The 22,986-nt window shown below is 45.3% G+C and overlaps 1 protein-coding gene across 10 annotated transcripts in view; it reads right to left on the bottom strand.

Moving 5' to 3' along the window:
• Nucleotides 1-22,986, bottom strand: part of TENM4 (teneurin transmembrane protein 4) — an 849,352-nt gene that overhangs the window by 336,633 nt on the left and 489,733 nt on the right. The window lies entirely within an intron of this gene.

Raw genomic sequence — 22,986 nt, 5'->3', positions numbered from 1 at the left:
GCAACTAAAAAGATTCCACTGCAATGAAGACCGGCTGCAGCCAAATAACTAAATAAAACAACAAAAAACAAAGCTCCAAACCGAATGCATTCATTCTCTCCTCATGAGCCAACCTATCTATTTCCTCTTAACAAGGCAGCCAGTGGCTCCACTAAATAAGTAAAATCTTAGCCAATTCTGAGCAGAGGATGGGGCATTAAGGAAAACTGTAATCTCCTTCTGATATGAAGCTCTGAGGTTGCTAGCGGACCAGGAACTCCACTGCCGTGACACCATGCCCTGCTTCTGACAACAGTGAGTGTTGGTCACGTCTGTTGATAAAACTGCTCAGCCTGCCCCACAGAGACCACAGCTGCTCATCTCTGTGGCCTGGCTCAGAGTCTCAGCTTACAAAAGGTTTGCAGAACTGTTAACCATCGTTTTTTAAAATGGGTTGAAATCCAGTGTTGCCAAGCATTTCAAAGTGCTACAAATCTGAAGCCAGAGCGCCAGAGGGACCTCTCGTTCTAGTTTGCCAGTGACAGCCTCAATGCGCGTCTGTGATCCCACATCAGTTAATAATAGTTCCCTGCCTTTCCTCTAAAGATGTCCTGCTCTGGACAATTATGTGGCCACCCTATTTGAGGACAGTGCTGATTCAGTTCCACATCAGATACAGTTTGCTGCAACAGACTAGAGGTCAAGAGGTCTGGGTGCAGGTCAACAGTGTGCTGTGGGATTATGGGCAGGACCTCTGACCTCTCTGACGCTCACATTCCCCCTTGGGGAGTTAGACCAGAATACCCTAAGGTTCCTCCGTGGTCCAACATTCTACAAGATAGGAGTAACAGTAGTCCACTACCTCTAAGGGTTATTCTGAGGGTTAAAGGAGACTAGAAAAAGTGCTGGATAAAAATAATTTCGGTTATAATGGAATGTTAGCTCCTTTTAGTATAGTTCAGTTCAGTTGCTCAGTTGTGTCTGACTCTTTGCGACCCCATGAATTGCAGCACACCAACTCCCAGAGCCCACCCAAACCCGTGTCCATCGAGTTGGTAATGCCATCCAGCCATCTCATCCTCTGTCGTCCCCTTCTCCTCCAGCCCCCAATCCCTCCCAGCATCAGAGTCTTTCCCAACGAGTCAACTCTTCGCATGAGGTGGCCTAAGTACTGGAGCTTCAGCTTTAGCATCATTCCTTCCAAAGAAATCCCAGGGCTGATCTCCTTCAGAATGGACTGGTTGGATCTCCTTGCAGTCCAAGGGACTCTCAAGAGTCTTCTCCAACACCACAGTTCAAACGCATCAATTCTTCGGCGCTCAGCCTTCTTCACAGTCCAACTCTCACATCCATACATGACCACAGGAAAAACCATAGCCTTGACTAGACGGACCTTAGTCGGTAATGTCTCTGCTTTTGAATATACTATCTTAGAATGTTAATATGCAGACATTATAAGCCATGTTTGTAAAGAATGTTTAAGGACATGGGAAACAGAATACTAAAAAAGCATGAGGCAAAACTGTATAAAAATAATTGTGACATCTGTTTACATATGAGTATGTGAGTATGAATAATTAACAAAAATGTTAAGGCTTGTTACCTTAGGGCAGTAGAATTCCAAATAAATTTTTTTTCTCTATTTTTCTAATTCGTTCAAGGAACAAATGTGGTAATGTGATTTTTAAAAAGCTTTTTTTAAAGACAAGAAAACACACAGAAAGGTAGCAAATACAACAGCTTCTGCCTTGGGTTCCTCCTGGGATGAGCTTGGCAGAACCACAGTCTCCAGGGTCCAAACTGCCTTCTTTTCCAGCCCATTGAATCTGTGGGTCTTACTCCCCAAGCTGGGCAGCTCCCACTAAGTCAGCTCTCCTCTCCTCAACAGTGGCTATTTTCAGAAGCAGGTCTGGGGCCATCTGTCTCTACGACTTATGCTGGGAAAATGGTCTCTGGAAAACAGGACGCAGTAAATTTCTCGGGCTCAGCTCATTTGATCTCCAGCTCTCCTCCTCATGGGTTTCTCAGGGTCATTTTTTTAAAAAGCATTCACCAAGAAAGAACTCTGCGTTCACTTGTTCATCCGGGGAAGCTCAGTGCCTGGTGTACCTTCCACAGCAACACTGAGAAAAGAGTAGCTCGAGTCTCTCTGGTTTTCACATAGTTGACCTTTTTGATATAGATATATTAAATGAGGACATTCATTGATTTTTCTTTTTTTGGTAATAACGGCTTTTCCTGTTGCTTAGTTGCTAAGTCATGTTTGACTCTTTATTGATCCCGTGGACTGTAACCCAACAGGCTCCTCTAGCCATGAGATTTTTCCAGGCAAGAATATAGAAGTGGGTTGCCATTTCCTTCTCCAGGGGGTCTTCCTGACCCAGGGATCGAACTCATGTGTCCAGCATTGGCAGGAGACTTAAACACACACACACACACACACACACACACACACACACACACACACACACACACACCAAACCATTGAGCTACCTAGGAAGCCCAGTAACAGCTTTATTAAGATATTAATATATGCCATGAAAGTCAGATCATGGCATCTGGTCCCATCACTTCATGGCATATAGATGGGGAAACAATGGAAATAGTGACTTTATTTTGGGGGGCTCCAAAATCACTGCAGATGGTGACTGCAGCCATGAAACTGAAAGACGCCTGTTCCTTGGAAGAAAAGCTATGACCAACCTAGACAGCATATTATAAAGCAGAGATGTTATTTTGCCAACAAAGGTCCATTCAGTCAAAGCTATGATTTTTCCAGTAGTCATGTATGGATGTGAGAGTTGGACTATGAAGAAAGCTGAGTGCTGAAGAATTGATGCTTTTGAACTGTGGTGTTGGAGAAGACTCTTGAGGGTCCCTTGGACAGCTGGAGATTCAACCAGTCCATCCTAAAGGAAATCAATCCTGAATATTCATTGGAAGGACTGATGCTGAAGTTGAAACTCCAATACTTTGGCCACCTGACACAAAGAGCTGGCTCATTTGAAAAGACCGTGATGGTGGGAAAGATTGAAGGCAGGAGGAGAAGGGGACAACAGAGGATGAGATGGCTGGATGGCATCACTGACTCAATGGATATGAGTTTGAGCAAGCTCCATGAGTTGGTGATGGGCAGGGAAGCCTGGCGTGCTGCAGTCCATGGGGTCATAAAGAGTTGTCCATAACTGAGCAACTGAACCGAACTGATGCAAGCCACCCACATAGAGTTTATTCTTCAATGGCTTTTAGGATACTCACAGAGTAGTGTGACCATCACCACGATAAACTTCAGAATATTTTCATCACTCCGAAAGGAAACCACATAGTCATTTAATAGTCACTCCCCATTTCCTTCCAACACTCTGTAGCCCTGGACAGTCACTAATCTACTTCTCTATAGCTAATCTACGTCTCTACAGATTTGCCTATTCTGGACATTTCATACAAATGGAATCATATAATACGTGCTTTTGTGATTATCTTCTTCTACTGAATATGTTTCCAAGGTTAACCCATGGTGTAATACAGATCAAGATTCCATTTCATTTTATTGCTGAATGACATTGCACAGTACAGAAGCACCATATTTATCCATTCATCTGTTGGAAATGTGGGTTGTTTCTGGCTCTTCCAAATAATGCTGCTACAAACATCTATATACAAGTTTTTGTGCTGACAAGTTTCCATTTCTCTTGGGTAGACACCTGGGAGTGGAATTGCTGGATTGTAGGGTAACTGTGTTCAATCTTTTGAGGAACTGCTGGGATGTTTTCCAAAGTAGTTGTGCCATTTTATATTCCCACGAGCGGTGTTAGAGGGTCCCAACTTCTCCATATCTTTGCCAACACTTGTTATTGTCTGACTTTTGATGACAGCCATTCTAATAGGTGTGAAGTGATATCTCACTGTGGTTTTTGAGTTGCATTTCCTAATGGCTAATGATGTTGAGCTTCTTCTCGTGTGCTTATAGGCCATTTGAATATCTTCTTTGAAGAAATATCTATTTAGATCATTCGCCTGTTTGAAAACTGAGTTACTTGTGTTTTCTGTTATTGAGAGGCAGGCACTGATTCTTTCATTAAACACTTATTTTGCGCTTACCCTATGCCAGGCACTGTTGAAGCATTGCTGATGGGCAAGGAAGACAAAATCTTGCCCTCAGAAGCCTACCTTCTAGTGGAGGAGAAAAATCAATAAACAAGTAATTGAACCGGGACTGGCGATCTATTTCACATACAATAATATTGTAAAGTAATTAGTCTCCAATTAAAATAAATTAAAGAAAAAACAGGTAAGCAAATTGCTCTGCAGAACAAGATCAAGAGATGATAAATGTTATAAAGAAAAGTTTACTACAATAGGAGGTTAGGAGTGATGGGATGAATGAATGTGTTGTTTTAAGCAAGGTGGTCAGGGGAGGCCTCTCGGAGGAGGTGACATTTGAGCAGAGAATTGAAGTAAGTAAAGGAAGAGCTTTCCAGGCAGAGTGCTTGTGCCCAGCAACTGCAAAGTCCAAGCCCCAGAAGCAAGTTCGTCTGAGGGACAGCAAAGAAGCTAGTTTAGCTGGAGGAGTGTAAGGAGAAGAGAGCTGAGAAATGAACCTTAAGGTGGCCAGGGGCCAGGTTACAGATGTACATAGTGTAAACCAAAGGCCACTATGCATGGGTGTTCTTAGTGAGTTCCTTGAGGGCAGGGACTGGTTTTACTTACCTCCCTGTGTTCACAGCCCACACAATGATCTCATATACAGTGGGTACCCACTACATATTGGAATCTATTTTAACTTACCGAGCTACTAATTAAAACAATGTCTACACGTGAATAGTGTTTACAGTTTACAGAAAAACTTCACATCCATGATCTTGCTTGATTCTTACTATATCCAAGTGTGGATGTGAGCGTTGGACCATAAAGAAAGCTGAGTGCCTAAGAGTTGATGCTTTTGGACTGTGCAGTTGGAGAAGACTACTGAGAGTCCCTTGGACTGCAAGGAGATCCAACCAGTCCATCCTAAAGGAGATCAGTCCTGAATATTCATTGGAAGGTCTAATGCTGAAGCTGAAGCTCCAATACTTTGGCCACTTGATGAGAAGAGCTGACTCGTTGGAAAAGATCCTCATGCTGGGAAAGACTGAGGGCAAGAGGAGAAGGGGATGATGGAAGATGAGATGACTGGATGGCATCACTGACTCAATGGACATGAATTTGAAAAAACTCCAGGAGATGGTGAAGGAGAGGAAAGCCTGGCAAGCTGTAGTCCATGTGGGTATAAAGTGTTAGACATGACTTAGCAACTGAACAACAATCCAGGCCTCTGGAGGCTCGAATCAGCCTGGCAGAGAGAAGCCCCCTTCTGTGGCATGTGGGGGAGAGGGAGGGCACCAGGCAGGCTGGATTATCTCTGTCTGTCAAAATCTGTGGACAAAACATGACCAAGGAGCCACTGAAATTTATGGCACGCCTTGAACAACCTGCAGTCACAGAACACTCTGCTCAACAGGAAACCTTCAGTTTGCATTTCTGCAATGAAATTTGATTAAGAAAAGACTTCCCTGGTGGCTCAGACGGTAAAGCATCTGCCTATAATGTGGGAGACCTGGGTTCGATCCCTGGGTCGGGAAGATCCTCTGGAGAAGGAAATGGCAACCCACTCCAGTACTCTTGCCTGGAAAATCCCATGGATGGAAGAGCCTGGTGGGCTACAGTCGGTGGGGTCACAAAGAGTAGGACACGACTGAGCGACTTCACCTCACCTTTGATTAAGAAGGTGCTTCTCAACAGCTGCTCCCAAAGCCACTGCGTTTTAAAAATATATACACACACATACACACATCTACATATGCACCATACATACAGATGTAATATATAGCACCCTCCTTCCAATTCAATTTACACAGCTGCAAAATTCCAGGCCCTGGGACACAGGAAGAGCACAACTTGACTGCCAAGCCCCACCTCTGGTCAGACATTACAGGGAGGTGGAGGTATCAGGTGAAGAAGAAAGAGGCAGGAAACAGGGAGCTGAGGATGGAAGAGGGCCAGGCAGCTGGAAGGAGGGGAGGGCACTAACTGGGCACCGACTGTGAGTGCAGCACCGCAGAAGCTTTACATACATACATCATCTCACTGAAACCTCACACCTCCGTGAAGGCAGTAGGCTCTCTCCAGCAGACAGATGCAGAATTTGAGGCTTACAGAGAGCCTGTTCAGGGTCACTCAGCTGTTGGGTGCAAGACTGGGTTCTGGACCTTGGTCTGTCGGGCTGGAAAGCCCATACCTGTGCCACGAAAATCATCTGAGTAAGAGTGATAAACAAGAACGTGTGCTTTTAAATTCAAGTCTCCTCCCCTGATCGCACACCAGCCATGGGAACAGGACAATCTGTTTAAAGAAGTTAAACAATATGCTCAAAACCCCAGAGATGGGGAGAGTGGATCTGGCCTTCCAGCCCAGGCCACCTGAGCCCACAGCCAGAGTTTTTCCTAGAAAATCACTCTTTTAGAGAGTCTTATAGGGGGCAGGGGGGTGGGTAACGGATCAGTGTAAGCAATGAACTGGGGAAATATTAACTAGGAAAAAACAAAGCTCCCTATAAAATAAAGCTAGAATTGCATAGTTACTGTTTGTATTGCTTTCTGAGTATTCATCAATATTTCAACAAAAGGTTTTTAAAAAAACACCAGAAAGCCCTGCATTGTGAGCGTATGGATACAGTAAGGAATTTTCCTTAAATAGTTTCCCGCATAAATGCCCTGATTCTAAACAGCTTTTCTCGAGCCTGCTCACTCTGCCAAAGCCTCCTTCCCATTAGGTTTCCAGAGAGCTTGTTGAAACATTATTTTTTGGGGAAAGCACATATGAAGTTGAGAGCCAAGCTTTCCAGAAATCCCTCTAGCCCCACTCCAGGGAATCATGAAAAACCCGGGAGAGCTTCCGGGGAGCCTGCCCCCCAGGAACTGGGCCTCCCTCAGGCTGAGCGGCCCCAGAGGAAGGCTCTCAAAGCCAGGGGCCCTTTAGGAGGTTTTAGGCAACAAGTGGAGAAGGCAATGGCACCCCACTCCAGTACTCTTGCCTGGAAAATCCCATGGACGGAGGAGCCTGGTAGGCTGCAGTCCATGGGGTCGCTAAGAGTCGGACACAACTGAGCAAATTCACTTTCACTTTTCACTTTCATGTATTGGAGAAGGAAATGGCAACCCACTCCAGTGTTCTTGCCTGGAGAATCCCAGGGATGGGAGAGCCTGGTGGGCTGCCGTCTACGGGGTCGCACAGAGTCAGACACAACTGAAGTGACTTAGCAGCAGCAGCAGCAGGCAACAACTGGGAGGAAAACAGGGCTGGCTTTAATCCCAAACTCTACTCTGTACAGAAAGGAGCCTTTGACACCGGAAGGGAAGGGAAAAGAATGGACCGAATGTAGTCTGTGTGATCACTTGACATGCTATTCCGACGTAACCTTCACAGAAGCATCACTCCATCCCTCCCCAGTCACGGAAGGGCCCCCATCCCACATCAGGCTCTCTGCTAGGAGCTGGGGACACCCTGAGAAACAGAATCATCTGAAATGCCTGCCTGTATTAATTTAGTTTCCAAGGCTATTGGAACCGAGTGCCACAAACTGAGTGACTTGAAACGAAAGCAATGTATGGCCTCACAGTTCGAGAGGCTACAAGTCCCAAATCCAGGTGCTGGCAGAGCCACGCTCCCCTGAAGCCTGCAGGAGAGCCATTCTCTGCCTCATGCTAGCTTCTGGTGGTTGCTGGCAACCTCTGGCTTGGCTTGCAGCTGGATCACGCCAACCTCTGCCTTTGATGTCACATGACCTTCCCCCTCCTCCTGTCTCTGTCTTCATGAGGCTGTCTTCTTAGAAGGAAGGTCATATTGGGTTAGGAGCCCACCCTCCTCCAGGTTGATCTCATCTTGACTAATTATCTATTTTCATAGAGGGTCACATTATGGGGTACTGGGGGTTAGGGCTTGAACTTATCTTTTTTTGGGGGGGGGTTGAGGTGCAATTCAGCCCATTACACTGTCCTTTTGGAGCTTATGTACTATAGAAGCTCCCCTTCTGAAGACGAACATAGGAGGCACAGAGAGGCCGAGAGACGTCCTCAGGATCTACAGGTTGTAAATCACAAATCTAGAGCCAGTTTCAGGGCCTGTATTCCGGCTGGCATACCACCTTGTCTTGCCAGCACGGGGCTTCCTCGGCTGGCGGTCATTTATATCAAATGCATATATCATCCCACCCAGTCCTTGCGGCAACTCTATGGGCAGGTACTATTGTTCCCACTTCACTGACAAAGAAAATGAGCTCCAGACAGACTGGGGTCACTCTATTCTCAGGAGAAGGAGCAGGACTGAACCCAAGCGGGTAGACTCTATACCCAGGCTTCGCCTGCAGCCTTGGGGTGGGGAACTGGACACCAGAACGGAGCCAGAAATCAACACAACTAGCCAGCGGCAAGCCTTCTCTCTAAAACTGTCCGGGGGGAGGACAGTCACCCTGATGGAGGGCACTGGATTGGAAAACAAACAAAGATGTTGGCTCGTTTTGTTTCTTTTAACCGAAAGGGCTCATCTGGAGAGGGACGACTTTGTATTTTGAAAGCTAAAGACATTCAGCATCTCGAGCCCATGAGTTCAGATCTCATGCTACTCCCTTGGGGAATAGAGGCTGAGCACTGCTGGCAAATGGGATTTCTTGCTTCCTGGAGGGGAGGGGACTGGGTGATGCTTGAGTATAAATCTCCTCAGGGGTTTCTTGGGCAGAGCCAGAGAAGCAGCATCCCCATGGCTTCGTGCAGGCACACGTGGACTGCATCTGCCTTGGATGTCACAGGGTTTGGGAAATGAGAGAAGAGAGAGGTGCCTGCAGGGTAGGAAAGATGCTGGGGATGTTCCTACATGCCAAGTGCAGTGTTGTGGTGAGGCTGGGGCATGGGTTCCGTGTGATCTGGCATAGGTCCCTGGGCTATCAGGGGAGGCGAGGGTCCCTTCTTAGGGGAGCAGGCCAAGCATCCTTGTGAAGTATCCCGCCAACTAGTCCTGCCTACTCAGTGCTCAGCAGGCCCACAGGGGACCCAACCAGCATCCCCATGGAGCTGGGGAGGAGAATCAGATTGGGTTCTCCCCACCTTTGAGAAGTTCCACTGTGATGGCTGAGCAAACGCTGAATGGGCAATTACCCCACAGTGCTAGGAGCTGGGGACACAAAGCGCAGCCCCTTAATTCTTGGAGCCTCGGGAACAGTGGCACTTTGCTGCAGGAAGTGGTGTTTAAGCAGGAGCTTACAGGTGAACCAGGACTGGAAGGCGGCACTGCAGGCTGCGCTTGTGTGTGGTGCGCACGCGTGGCTGGCTTCGGTGTCCCTGGCAGAGAGAAAGGCATGTGCAGAGGCCCGAAATTAAGTAATGATGAGTATGAACTTTGGGTATGTCTGCGCTTCCTGGGTGGCTTAGTGGTAAAGAACCTGACTTTCAGTGCAGGAGATGCAAGAGATGCGGGTTCAATCCCTGGTTGAGAAGATGCCCTGGAGAAGGGAATGGCAACCCACTTTAGTATTCTTGCCTAGGAAATCCTAAGGACAGAAGAGCCTGTTAGGCTATAGTCCATGGGGCTGCAAGTGCTGTACCACTAAGTGTACATGCACGCACGCATGCACACACGCACACACAGATACACACGCGCACACACACACGTCTGAAGTAGAGGTGGGGAGAATTTCTGGTGGAATCCAGGGCCAGCCCCTATACCATGGGCTCTCGAACCACCAGTGGTTAGTGCCACCTGAATTAAGTCACTCAACTTCTCTGAGTCTCTAGCTGAAAATTTCCAGGGTTACACAGGTCACTTTCTAAGCTCTCATAGAGCCCCAATGAGCCTCTTGATGAAGGTGAAAGAGGAGAGTGAAAAAGCTGGCTTAAAACTCAATATTCAAAAGACTAAGATCATGGCATCCAGTCCCATCACTTGATGGCAAATACATGGCGAAACAATGGAAACAGTGACAGACTTTATTTTCTTGGGCTCCAAAATCACTGCAGATGGTGACTGCAGCCATGAAATTAAAAGACGCTTGCTCCTTGGAAGAAAAGCTATGACCAACTTAGACAGCTTATTAAAAAGCAGAGACATGACTTTGCCAACAAAGCTCCATACAGGCAAAGCTATGGCTTTTCCAGTAGTCATCTTCTGATGTGAGAGCTGGACCATAAAGAAGGCTGACCCACCAAAGAATTGATACTTTTGAATTGTGGTATTGGAGAAGACTCTTGAGAGTCCTTTGGACAGCAAGGAGAACAAACCAGCCAATCCTAAAAGAAATCAACCCTGAATATTCACTGGGAAGGCTGATGCTGAAGCTGAAGCTCCAATACTTTGGCCACCTGATGTGAAGAACTAACTCATGAGAAAAGACACTGGATGCTGGGAAAGATTGCAGACAGGAGGAGAATGGGAAGACAGAGGACGAGATGGCTGGATGCCATCACCGACTCAATGGACATGAGTCTGAGCAAGCTCTGGGAGATGGTGAAGGGCAGGGAAGCCTGGCGTGCTGCAGTCCATGGGGTCGACTGAGCAACTGAACAACAACTACACAAACTAGCCAAGCTGACTCATGTTGTTCCATTTAATCCTCATATCTGCTCTCCAAGTTTCTCTTTATTATTCCCATTTAGCAGAGAGGAGCAGAGAAGTTCAAAGGAGGTTAAGTGACTACATTCTGTAAGTCTATGATTTTCTGAAAGAAACTGCCCTCAGGCTTTCTGCCTTAGAAAACACAGTGTTTTGCTCTCAGAGGAATTTTATGCAGGAGAGAGAAGAAGACTTGCTATTAACGACAACAAGAACAACAGCTACCATTGATTGGGAATCTTCTCTTTGCCAAATATTGTATCAAGCCATGTAAAGACATGCATCCATTTTAATCCTCACAGCAAAATCTTGCCCTCAACAGAGATGAGGAATCTTCGACTTACAGGGATCAATCCAGTAGGCCAAGGTCACAGGGCTGAATGGGAACGGACGAGTCAGGAGGTGGCCCCAGGTGGCCGACTTCAACCGTAGTCTGAGCTCCTCATCACTTCTCTGTGATGCTTAAAAGGAAGTACAGTCTTCTAGCCCAACCTGTGGGTTTGTACATGAGGGAACTGGGGCCTGGAGAGGTGAACAGGATGAATCCAAGGTCCGTAATAAGGCAGCAACAGAGGTGGTTTTGTGCCACGGACATCACTGATAGTAACAGCCTAACGCAGAGATCAGGAAATGGACTTGAGCCAACTGCCAGAGTTCGAGTCCTGAACGTGCTAAGTTCCCCAAGCCTCAGTTTCTTTCTCTGTAGAACAGGGATGATGATATACCTTCCTCACAGGGTTTTTTGGGGGATTAAAGAGTCAGGTCATCAAAGCACCTGGCATAGCATAAGCTCTCTATCAGTGTCTGCTGTTGTCACTGATTCACTGCCTGCTCTGTGCTTGATGCACGTGACCTTTTAATTCTCACAGTACTGCAGAGAGGGGTTACCATCCCTGTGGTTCAGATTGGAGAACAAGTCTGGAGAAAGTAAGTAACATGCCTGACATGACATGGTGTGGAAGCCGTAGAAGCTGGGTTGGAAGTTACACCTGTCTGATGCTCAAGTCCATGTCATTTCCCATAACAACCCCACTCACCCCACACCAGGCATCCAGCCTTGCAGACAGCATTGAGATCCATCACCTCATCACTGTGAAGTGTCAGTCTATTTTCAAATGCTGATAAGTCTTTTATCGCCATCAGAGTTGTGTACATGTATCTGTGTGAGACTTCCATGAACAAGAAAGAATGGTTCGATGAACACAACCACAAGCAGAATGGATGGTTGCATTCAAGCACCATCTGTTATCCTATGGTGCTTGATATTGGTATGATACTTGACATGGTACTTGATATACATCATTACCCTATGATGCAATTAAAATTATTCAAGGATAGTAACAATCTATCCTGTGCGCCAAATCTTCTAGGGTTCAGAAGACCCTTTCACACCCATGATCTCACTGCATCCCCTAACAGCCTTGGAGAGGGGGAGTAGAGTTAACTGTATCATTTTCCATTTATAGCAGCCACTCTGGGTTGTTTACCAACATCAGAGGACCTTACAAACAGAATCCTGACTTTGTTCAGCTATCCATGCCTTTGTGACATGTCAGGTCATAGATCCTGATGTTGTAAATCACGATAGTCCTATTCCTTGTTGAGGGAACGTGAACCACCATCCAAACAGGTACTAGGAGAGGTCGCAGTGTTCCCCAGACGCTGTGCCATCTGCTGCAAGCCTTGACTTCCTTTCAGAGGGTCCCCCCACTGCCAGTCCAGTCCAGGCAGGAGTCATCAAGCTTCAAGGAGATAAGCTGAACACTGCTCCTCGAGCCCTCCTCACACCCCCACTGGCCCTGCCGCCTTGGGGGTGCTTTCACATCCGCTCGGGACCTGCCTCCCGTGGCTGCCAGTTTCCCTCCCAGCTGCAACGCCCCACAATCCAGCCAGGCCCAGCTAATGCACTTCCCTCAGAGGGGCTTATCCAAAGGCCAATAGATGGCTCTCCGTGTCAGATATTATTTCCTGATGCCCAGCTGAGGCATCCCAGGCCCTGCATCACCCGTTGGTATTGTCAGCTTCTCCTGCTCTTTGGAACCTCTGCTAATGCCACACGTCATTGGCTCAACTGCCCTCTGTGCTTCTGCTTTGCTTCTTCACCTTTGCTGTCTGCTCAGCCACACACTACTGATGCCAGCTGCGTGCCAGGCCCTGCCCCAGGCCCTGCCCCAGGCCCTGCCCCAGGCCCTGGGGACGCAGAGGGACGGCACGGCTCTGCCCCTGGGGAGCTCACAGTCTAACCGAGGATACTGATGAGCGACGTGCACGTGCTGGATACCTGGGGCCTCTGGAAGGCAAGGAGATGCCTTGTTTGAAGACTGGCAGAGGGGAGGTGTCCCACTCAGAGTGTTTACCGACCCAAGAGATGTATCAGAATAAAAGGCAAGCGCTGCTCAGCGCCTGGATTTGGCCTATCTCGGCCCCAGGTACCTTCTGATCTTTGTGGGGGTGGTGGGCTGAGGGGAGTGGGGGGTAGGGTAGGATGAGGTGGGTGAGGGGAACGGGGTGGTGGGATCAGGCAGTGGGTGCTGGGAGTTGGGGAGCGGAAGCTGGGGAGTCAGTGGGTGGCAGGTTAGGGACACGGAGTCAGAAGCCCTGGCTTTGACTTTCTTGGATGTTGAGCAAAACTGCGAGCCTAAGCAGAACCTCATTTTCTCAGTTATGCAATAGGAGACCTCAGGGAATGTTCTAGAAGAAGTGGCTGTTCATCCAACTATCAGGGACATGGGGAGGGGATCCCAGCCATGGGAAAAAGAAGGGGAGGTGGGCCAGGGCGAGTCCCCAGGCCCTCCTGCCTCTGGATTCTTTGCGTTGCTCTGAGCCTCAGATTTCTCATCTGGAAGACAAGAGGGTGAGGCTTCGGGATCAGACAGATTTAAGTTCAGCCCCATCTGTGCCTCTTGCTTTGTGATCTCTAATAAGTTACTTCATATCTCTGAGCCTTAGCATCCTCAAGTGCAAAATGGGGATTTGCAACATCTGCCTTGTTATATTGGTGTAAGGCTTAGAATATTATAAACGAAGCCTGGCACGGTATTTGGCACAGGGCAAATATCAAGTAAATGTTAATTCCTCCTCCTCGGAGGCGTGAGATGCCCTTGAGAGTACTTGAAAAGGAACATTTTGGTGACACAGTTTCTTACCTGACCTGTTAGTGGGATGATGGGTGTAGACTTTATCTGTCTGTTAGGATCAGGGTCTCCTGGCTGGACTGGACCTTGACTATCAACAACCGCCCATCCCTTTCCTTATCTGCCTTCCCCTAACCAATGCCTGAATCTCCCTCAAGACAAGGTTACTGCCGATGAACCTCCTGGCACAAGGAGCTCACTGCTCACTGCAGAGGCAGCTGTTCCCCTCCGATTCAGCTCTGCCATAAAAGCCTTCCTTCCAACGACACAGAAGAGTGTTCTGCTGCTTCTACTGCTGGTATTACTAATCATAACTAACACGGGCATAATTCAGAGCCATGTAGTTCCACATCAAGGCAACGAAGCAAATATCACAATAAAGCAAGTCACAGGAATGTTTTTCGGTTTCCCAGTACATATAAAACTTATGTTTACACTCTACTATATATAGTTTTAATATGTGTGAAATAGCATTGTATCTAAAAACTTGTACCTACCTTAATTAAAAAATACTTCATTGCTAAAAAAAATGCTAACCATCACTTCAGCCTTCAGTCAGTCATCCTCTTTTTGTAGCAGTAACATCAAAGATCACTGATCACCGATCACTGTAATAAGTATCATAATAATGAAAAAGTTTGAAATATTGAGAGTTACTAAAACAGGACACAGAGACAAACAGTGAGTAAGCGCTGTTGGGAAAACTGCACCAAAAGCCGTGATCAGTGTAGGGTTGCCACAAATCTTCAATTTGTAAAAAAAAGAAACGCAACATCTGATGAAGTCTAATTTAAAAAAAAAGTGCAACAAAAAGAGGTATGCCTATAATGGCAAAGTGATTAAGAACACAGACTCTGGAGCTACTAACCATTTAAAATTTTAAATAAAAAAACTTTAATTTTAATTAGTTAAAATTAAATTAAAAACTCCTGCTCCTCAGTCACAGTGGCCCCACTGGACATCTGCCTTATTATATTGGTATAAGGCTTAGAATAGGAAGTAAGTGAAGTATTAGTAAATGAAGCCTGGCACAGTATTTGGAACAGAGTAAATATCAAGGGCCAGTCAGCCAGAGATGGGATCCTGGTTCTGCTACTGAGGAGATCTGTGATCTTACGCGAGGTCCTTCATTTCTTTATGCCTCAGTTTTATCATCTGTAAAATGAGATGGAATAAAAATAGTGCTTGTGTCACAGGGATTTTGTGAGAATTAAATGAATGAAAATAGGGAAACTGCTTAGAAGCATGCTGGCTTTACGAGTGTTTGTTTATAAATAAAGTGTCACTGGTTTGATACCAACTCTATGTCAAGTTCCGCACTACACATTTGAGGTACACATGTCACACATATCTTTTTTTCCACACTCCAATGAGTATTTTTACACACCCAAAGATAAATTACTGGGTCAAAGAACAAGAATAACTAACATTTCACAAAGATAGGGCTGAAGCATCTTCCAAAAGAGAATGTAGATTTTATAGTTCTACCTATAACATATGTTTCCCACAATCTGAGCAACCCTGGATAGTCTTAAAATTTTTAACCCTTGTTTATCTGACAGATGAAAGATATTTAAACTCATTTTAATATTCATGACTTCAAAGGGAACCCTCTGACACTGTTGGTAGGAATATAAATTGGTATAGCCACTATGGAGAATGGAATGGAGTTTCCTTAAAAGACTAAAAATAGAGCTACCGTCAGTTCAGGTAAGTTCAGTTCAGTTGCTCAGTCGTGTCCGACTATTTGCAACCCCATGGACTGCAGCACACCGGGCCTCCCTGTCCATCAGCAATTCCCGGAGTTTACTTAAACTCATATCCATTAAGTTGGTGGTGACATCCAACCATCTCATTCTCTGTTGTCCCCTTCTCCTCCCACCCTCAATCTTTCCCCAAATCAGGATCTTTTCCAATGAGTCAATTCTTCATATCAGGTGGCCAAAGTATTGTAGTTTCAGCTTCAGCATCAGTCCTTCCAATGAATATTCAGGACTGGTGTCCTCTCGGATGGACTGGCTGGATCTCCTTTCTGTCCAAGGGACTCTCAAGAGTCTTCTCCAGCATCACAGTTCAAAAGCATCAATTCTTCAGCACTCAGCTTTCTTTATAGTCCAACTCTCACATCCATACATGACTGCTGGAACAACAATAAATTTGACTAGACGGACCTTTGTTGGCAAAGTAATGTCTCTGCTTTTGAATATGCTGCCTAGGTGGGTCATACCTTTTCTTCTAAGAAGTAAGTCTCTTTTAATTTCATGGGTGCAGTCACCATCTGCAGTGATTTTGGAGCCCCCCAAAAAGTCTGTCACTATTTCCACTGTTTCCCAATCTATTTGCCATGAAGTGATGGGACCAGATGCCATGATCTTAGTTTTCTCTGAATGTTGAATTTTAAGCCAACTTTTTGATTCTCCACTTTCACTTTCATCAAAGGCTCTTTAGTTCTTTGTTTTCTGCCATAAGCGTGGTGTCATCTGCATATCTGAGGTTATTGATATTTCTCCTGGCAATTTTGATTCCAGCTTGTGCCTCATCCAGTCCAGCGTTTCTCATGATGTACTCTGCATAGAAGTTAAATAAGCAGGGTGACAATATACAGCCTTGACATACTCCTTTCCCAATTTGGAACCAGTCTGTTGTTCCATGTCCAGTTCTAACTGTTGCTTCCTGACCTGCACACAGATTTCTCAGGAGGCAGGTCAGGTGGTCTGGTAGTCCTATCTCTTGAAGAATTTTTCACAGTTTGTTGTGATCTACACAGTCAAAGGCTTTGGCACAGTCAGTAAAACAGAAGTAGATGTTTTTCTGGAACTCTCTTGCTTTTTTGATGATGTAATGGATGTTAGCAATTTGATCTCTGGTTCCTCTGCCTTTTCTAAATCCAGCTTGAACATCTGGAAGTTCACGCTTCACATATTGCTGAAGCCTGGCTTGGGGAATTTTGAGCATTACTTTCCTAGCGTGTGAGATGAGTGCAATTGTGCTGTAGTTTGAGCATTCTTTGGTATTGCCTTTGTTGGGATTGGAATGAAAACTGACTTTTTCCAGTCCGGTGGCCACTGATGAGTTTTCCAAATTTGTTGACATATTGAGGGCAGCACTTTCACAGCATCATCTTTCAGGATTTGAAACAGCTCAGCTGGAATTCCATCACCTTCACTAGCTTTGTTCTTAGTGACGCTTCCTAAGGCCCACTTGCTTCTCATTCCAGGATGTCTGGCTCTAGGTGAGTGATCACACCATCGTGATTATCTGGGTCATGAAGATCTTTTTTGTATAGTTCTTCTGTGTATTCTTGCCACTTCTTAATATCTTCTCTTCTGTTAGGTCCATACCATTTCTGTCCTTTATTGTGCCCATCTTGGCATGAAATGTTCCCTTGGTATCTCTAATTTTCTTGAAGAGATGTCTAGTCTTTCCCATTCTATTGTTGTCCTCTATTTATTTGCACTGATTACTGAGGCAGGCTTGTTTTTTTTTTAATCTCTCCTTGCTATTCTTTGGAACTCTGCATTCAGAAGGGTATATCTTTACTTTTCTCCTTTGCTTTTCACTTCCCTGTTTTTCATAGCTATTTGTAAGGTCTCTTCAGACAGCCATTTTGTTTTTTTGCATTTCTTTTTCTTGGGGATGGCTGATCCCTATTCCTTGTACAATGTCACAAACCTCCTCCATAGTTCTTCAGGCACTCCATCTATCAGATCTAATCCCTTGAATCTGTTTGTCACTTTCACTGTATAATTGTAAGGGATTTGATTTAGGTCATACCTAAATGGTCTAGTGGTTTTCCCTACTTTCTCCAATTTCAGTCTGAATTTAGCAATAAGGAGTCCATGATCTGAGCCACAGTCAGCTTCTGGTCTTGTTTTTGCTGACTATATAGAGCTTCTCACGTCCAAGGTCAGAGAGGCCCCAGCAAGACGGACGGTAGGTGCTAGAGCGGTGGTTGCATGGTGCTGGAGTGACTTTGAGGAGATACCCCACGTTCAAGGGCAATGGAGAAGTGGCAGCAAGACAGTAGGAGGGGAAAATTTGCATTTAGAAGCGAACCCCATTCATGCAAGCAATGCTCAGAGGGCTCAAACAAACCTTGTGAGCACCAGGACCCAGAGACCCCACAGAGACTGAGATAGAACTGTGTTTGAGCGTCTCCTGTGAAGGTATGGGTCAGTGGTGGTCTGCCACAGAGGTGGGGGCTCTGGTGCAGCAGACCTGGGTATGGCATAAGCCCTCTTGGAGGAGGTCACCATTAAGCTCACATAGAGCTGCCAGAACTTACACAGGACTGGGAAATAGACTCTGGGAGGGCACAAACAGAACCTTGTGTGCTCTGGGACCCAGGAGAAAGGAGCAGTGATCCCAAAAGAGACTGACCCAGACTTCCTGTGAGTGTCCAGGAGTCTCCAGCCGAGGCACGCATCGGCGGTGGCCTGACGCAAGGTTGGGGCCGCTGAGTGTAGCAGTGCATGCATGGGACCTTTTGAAGGAGGTACCTCCACCACTGTTTCAGTTCAGTCGCTCAGTTGTGTCTGACTCTTTGTGACCCCATGAATCACAGCACACCAGGCCTACCTGTCCATGACCAACTCCTAGCATCTACCCAAACCCATGTCCATCTAGTCGGTGATGCCATCCAGCCATCTCATCCTCTGTCATCCCCTTCTCCTCCTGCCCCCAATCCTTCCCAGCATTAGGGTCTTTTCCAATGAGTCAACTCTTTGCATGAGGTGGCCAAAGTATTAGAGTTTCAGCTTCAACATCAGTTCTTCCAATGAACACCCAGGATTGATCTCCTTTAGGATGGACTGGTTGGATCTTCTTGCAGTCCAAGGGACTCTCAACAGTCTTCTCCAACACCACAGTAAAAGCATCAATTCTTCAGTGCTCAGCTTTCTTCACCATCCAACTCTCACATCCATACATGACCACTGGAAAAATCATAGCCTTGACTAGATGGACCTTTGTTGGCAAAGTAATGTCTCTGCTTTTAAATATGCTGTCTAGGTTGGTCATAAGTTTCCTTCCAAGGAGTAAGTGTCTTTTAATTTCATAGCTACAATCACCATCTGCAGTGGTTTTGGAGCACCCCAAAATAAAGTCTGACACTGTTTCCACTGTTCCCCCATCTATTTCCCATGAAGTGATGGGACCAGATGCCATGATCTTTGTTTTCTGAATGTTGAGCTTTAAGCCAACTTTTTCACTCTCCTCTTTCACTTTCACCAAGAGGCTTTTTAGTTCTGCTTCACTTTCTGCCATAAGCATGGTGTCTCTGCATATCTGAGGTTATTTATATTTCTCCCAGCAATCTTAATTCCAGCTTGTGCTTCTTCCAGCCCAGCATTTCTCATGATGTACTCTGCATAGAAGTTAAACAAACAGGGTGACAATATACAGCCTTGACGTACTCCTTTTCCTATTTGGAACCAGTCTGTTGCTCCATGTCCAGTTCTAACTGTTGCTTCCTGACCATCATACAGGTTTCTTAAGAGACAGGTCAGATGGTCTGGTATTCCCATCTCTTTCAGAATTTTCCACAGTTTATTGTGATCCACACAGTTAAAGGCTTTAGCATTGTTTGGCCCCAGGTAAATAATAGGGAGCAAACATGGCCCCACCTATCAACAGAAAATTGGATTAAAAATTTACTGAGCATGGCCCAGCCCATTAGAACAAGACCCAGTTTCCCCCTCAGTCAGTCTCTCCCATCAGGAAGCTTCCATAAGCATCTTATCCTTCTCCATCAGAGGGCAGAGAGACTGAAAACCACAATCACAGAAAACTAACCAATCTGATCACATGGACTACAGCCTTGTCTAACTCAATGAAACTATGAGCCATGCCAAGTAGGGCCACCCAAGACGGATAGGTCATGGTGGAGAGTTCTGACAAAATGTGGTCTACTAGAGAAGGGAATGGCAAAGCATTTCAGTATTCTTGTCTTAAAAACGTCATGAACAGTGTGAAAAGGCAAAAGATAGGACACTGAAAGATGAACTCCCCAAGTCAGTAGGTGCCTAATATGTTACTGGAGATCAGTGGAGAAATAACTCTGAAAAGAATGAAGAAATGGAGCCAAAGCAAAAACAACACCCAGTTGTGGATGTGACTGGTGATAGAAGCAAAGTCCGATGCTGTAAAGAGCAATATTGCATAGGAACCTGGAATGTTAGGCCCATGAATCAAGGCAAATTGGAAGTGATCACACAGGAGATGGGAAGAGTGAATGTCTACATTTTAGGAATCAGCAAACTAAAATGGACTACAATGGGTGAATTTAACTCAGATGACCATCATATCTACTACTGTAGGCAAGAACCCCTTAGAAGAAATAGAGTAGCCATCATAGTCAACAAAGGAGTCCAAAATGCAGTACTTGGATACAGTCTCAAAAATGACAGAATGATCTCTGTTTGTTTCCAAGGCAAACCATTCAATATCACTGTAATCTAAGTCTATGCCTCGGCCAGTAATGCTGAAGAAGCTGCAGTTGAATGGTTCTATGAAGACCTACAAGACCTTCTAGAACTAACACCCAAAAAAGATGTCCTTTTCAGTATAGGGGACTGGAATGCAAAAGTAGGAAGTCAAGAAACACCTGGGGTAATAGGCAAATTTGGCCTTGGAGCACAGAATGAAGCAGGGCAAAGGCTAATAGAGTTTTGCCAAGAGAATGCATTGGTCATAGCAAACACCCTCTTCCAACAACACAAGAGAAGACTCTACACATGGACATCACCAGATGGTCAATACTGAAATCAGACTGATTATATTCTTTGCAGCCAAAGATGAAGAAACTCTATATAGAGCTACCATATGATCTATCAATTCCACTCGGGGGCATATATCCAGATAAAACCATAATTTGAGAAGATACGTGCACCCCAAAGTCATTGCAGCACTATTTACAATAGCCTGGACATATGAGCAAGAGAGGAATGGACACAGAAGATGTGGGACATACAGACAGTGGCATGCTACTCAGCTCTTCAAAGAACAAAAATGCCACTGGCAGGAATGTGGATGGACCTAAAGACTGTCATACTGAGTGAAGTAAGACAGAAACGCAAATGTCATGCTACTGTGTATATGCGGAATCTAAAAGTATGGATACAAATGAGCTGATCTACAAGTGAAATAAAGTTATGGATGTAGAAAATAAACTTATGGCTACCAGGGGGTAAGTGGGGGAGGGGATAAATCTGAAGATTGGGATTGACATATACATACTACTATATATAAAATGGGTAACTAATAGGGGCCTACTGTGCAGTACAGGGAATTCTATTCAATACTCTGTAATGGCCTATATGGGAAAAGAATCTAAAGAAGAGCGGATGTATGTATATGCTGAGCTATTTAAAACTCTAAAAGATGATGCCGTTAAAGTACCACACTCCATATATCACCAAATTTGGAAAACTCAGCAGTGGCCATAGGACTGGAAAAGGTCAGCTTTCATTCCAAACGCAAAGAAGGGCAATAACAAAGCATGTTCAACTACCGTGCAATTGCGCACATTTCTCATGCTAGTCAAGTTATCCTCAAAATCCTTCAAGCTAGGTTTCAGCAGTACATGAACTGAGAACTTCCAGATGTACAAGCTTCATTTAGAGAAGGCAGAGGAACAAGAGAGCAAACTTCCAACACTCACTGGATCACAGAGAAAGCAAGGGAATTCCAGAAAAACATCTTCTGCTTCATCGACTACATGAAAGGCTTTGATTGTGTGGATCACAACAAACAGTGGAAAATTCTTAAAGAGATGGGAATACCAGACCACCTTACCTGCCTCCTGAGAAATCTGTATGCTAGTCAAGAAACACCAGTTAATATCTTACATGGAACAATGGACTGGTTCAAATTGGAAAAGGAGTATGACAGGGCTATATGTTGTTATTTTATTTAACGTATATACAGAGTACATCCTGTGAAATACTGGGCTGGATGAATCCCAAGCTGGAATCAAGATTGCCAGGAGAAATATCAACAACCTCAGATATGCAGATGATACCACCCTTATGGCAGAAAGCAAAGAGGAACTAAAGAGCCTCTTGATGAAGGTGAAAGAGGAGAGTGAAAAAGCTGGCTAAAACTCAACATTCAAAAAACAAAGATCATGGCATCCTATTCCCATCCCTTCATGGCAAAAAGAAAGGGAAAAAGTAGAAACAGTGACAGACTTTCTTTTCTTGGGCTCCAAACTCACTGCGCACAGTGACTGCAGTCATGAAAATAAAAGATGCTTGCTCCTTGGAAGGAAAACTACAACAAAACTAGATGTCGTATTAGAAAGCAGAGACATCACTTTGCTGACAACAGTCTCTATACTAGAAGCATGGTTTTTCCAGTAGTCATATATGGACGTGAGAGCAGGACCACTAAGAAGACAGAACACCAAGGAATAGATGCTTTCAAATTGCGGTGTTTGAGATGACTCTTGAGAGTCCCATGGACTGCAAGCAGATCAAACCAGTCAATTCTAAAGAAAATCAACACTTAATATTCATTGGAAGGACTGATGCTGAAACTGAAGCTCCAATAATTTGGCCACCTGATGCAAAGAGCCGAGTCACTGGAAAAGACCCTGATGCTGGGAAAGATTGAGGGCAGGAGAAGAAGGTGATAAGAGAGAATGAGATGGTTGGATGGCATCACTGACTCATTGGACATGAGTCTGAATAAACTCCAGGAGATAGTGAAGGACAGGGAAGCCTGGTGTGCTGCAGTCCAGGGGGATCACAAAGAGTTGCACATGACTTAGCTACTAAACAACAAAACACCATACCAGATTCACTATACTATATATCTGAAACTAATACAACATCTAAATCAATTATACTCCAATAAAAATGAAAATAATATTAATCACTTTATTAGTCCCTTTGAGCATTTCCCCATGTTTATCAGATATTTATATTTATTTTGGACTGCAAGGAGAACAAACCAGTCAATCCTAAAGGAAGTCAGTCCTGAATATTCACTGGAAGGACTGATGCAGAACCTGAAACTCCAATGCTTTGGCCACCTGATGATGCAAAGAGCCGACTCATTGGAAAAGACCCAGATGCTGGGAAAGATTGAAGGCAGGAGAAGGGAGGACAGAGGATGAGATGATTGGCTGGCATCACTGACTCGATGGACATGAGTTTGAGTAAGCTCCAGGAGTTGTTGATGGACAGGGAAGCCTGGCGCGCTGCAGTCCATGGGGCTGCAAAGAGTCGGACCG

Source organism: Ovis aries, chromosome 21 (assembly GCF_016772045.2).
Source record: "Ovis aries strain OAR_USU_Benz2616 breed Rambouillet chromosome 21, ARS-UI_Ramb_v3.0, whole genome shotgun sequence".
In the NCBI taxonomy this organism is placed as follows: domain Eukaryota; kingdom Metazoa; phylum Chordata; class Mammalia; order Artiodactyla; family Bovidae; genus Ovis; species Ovis aries.
Note: the sequence above shows the minus strand (reverse complement) of the source record. Positions and strands in the feature narration are given on the sequence as shown.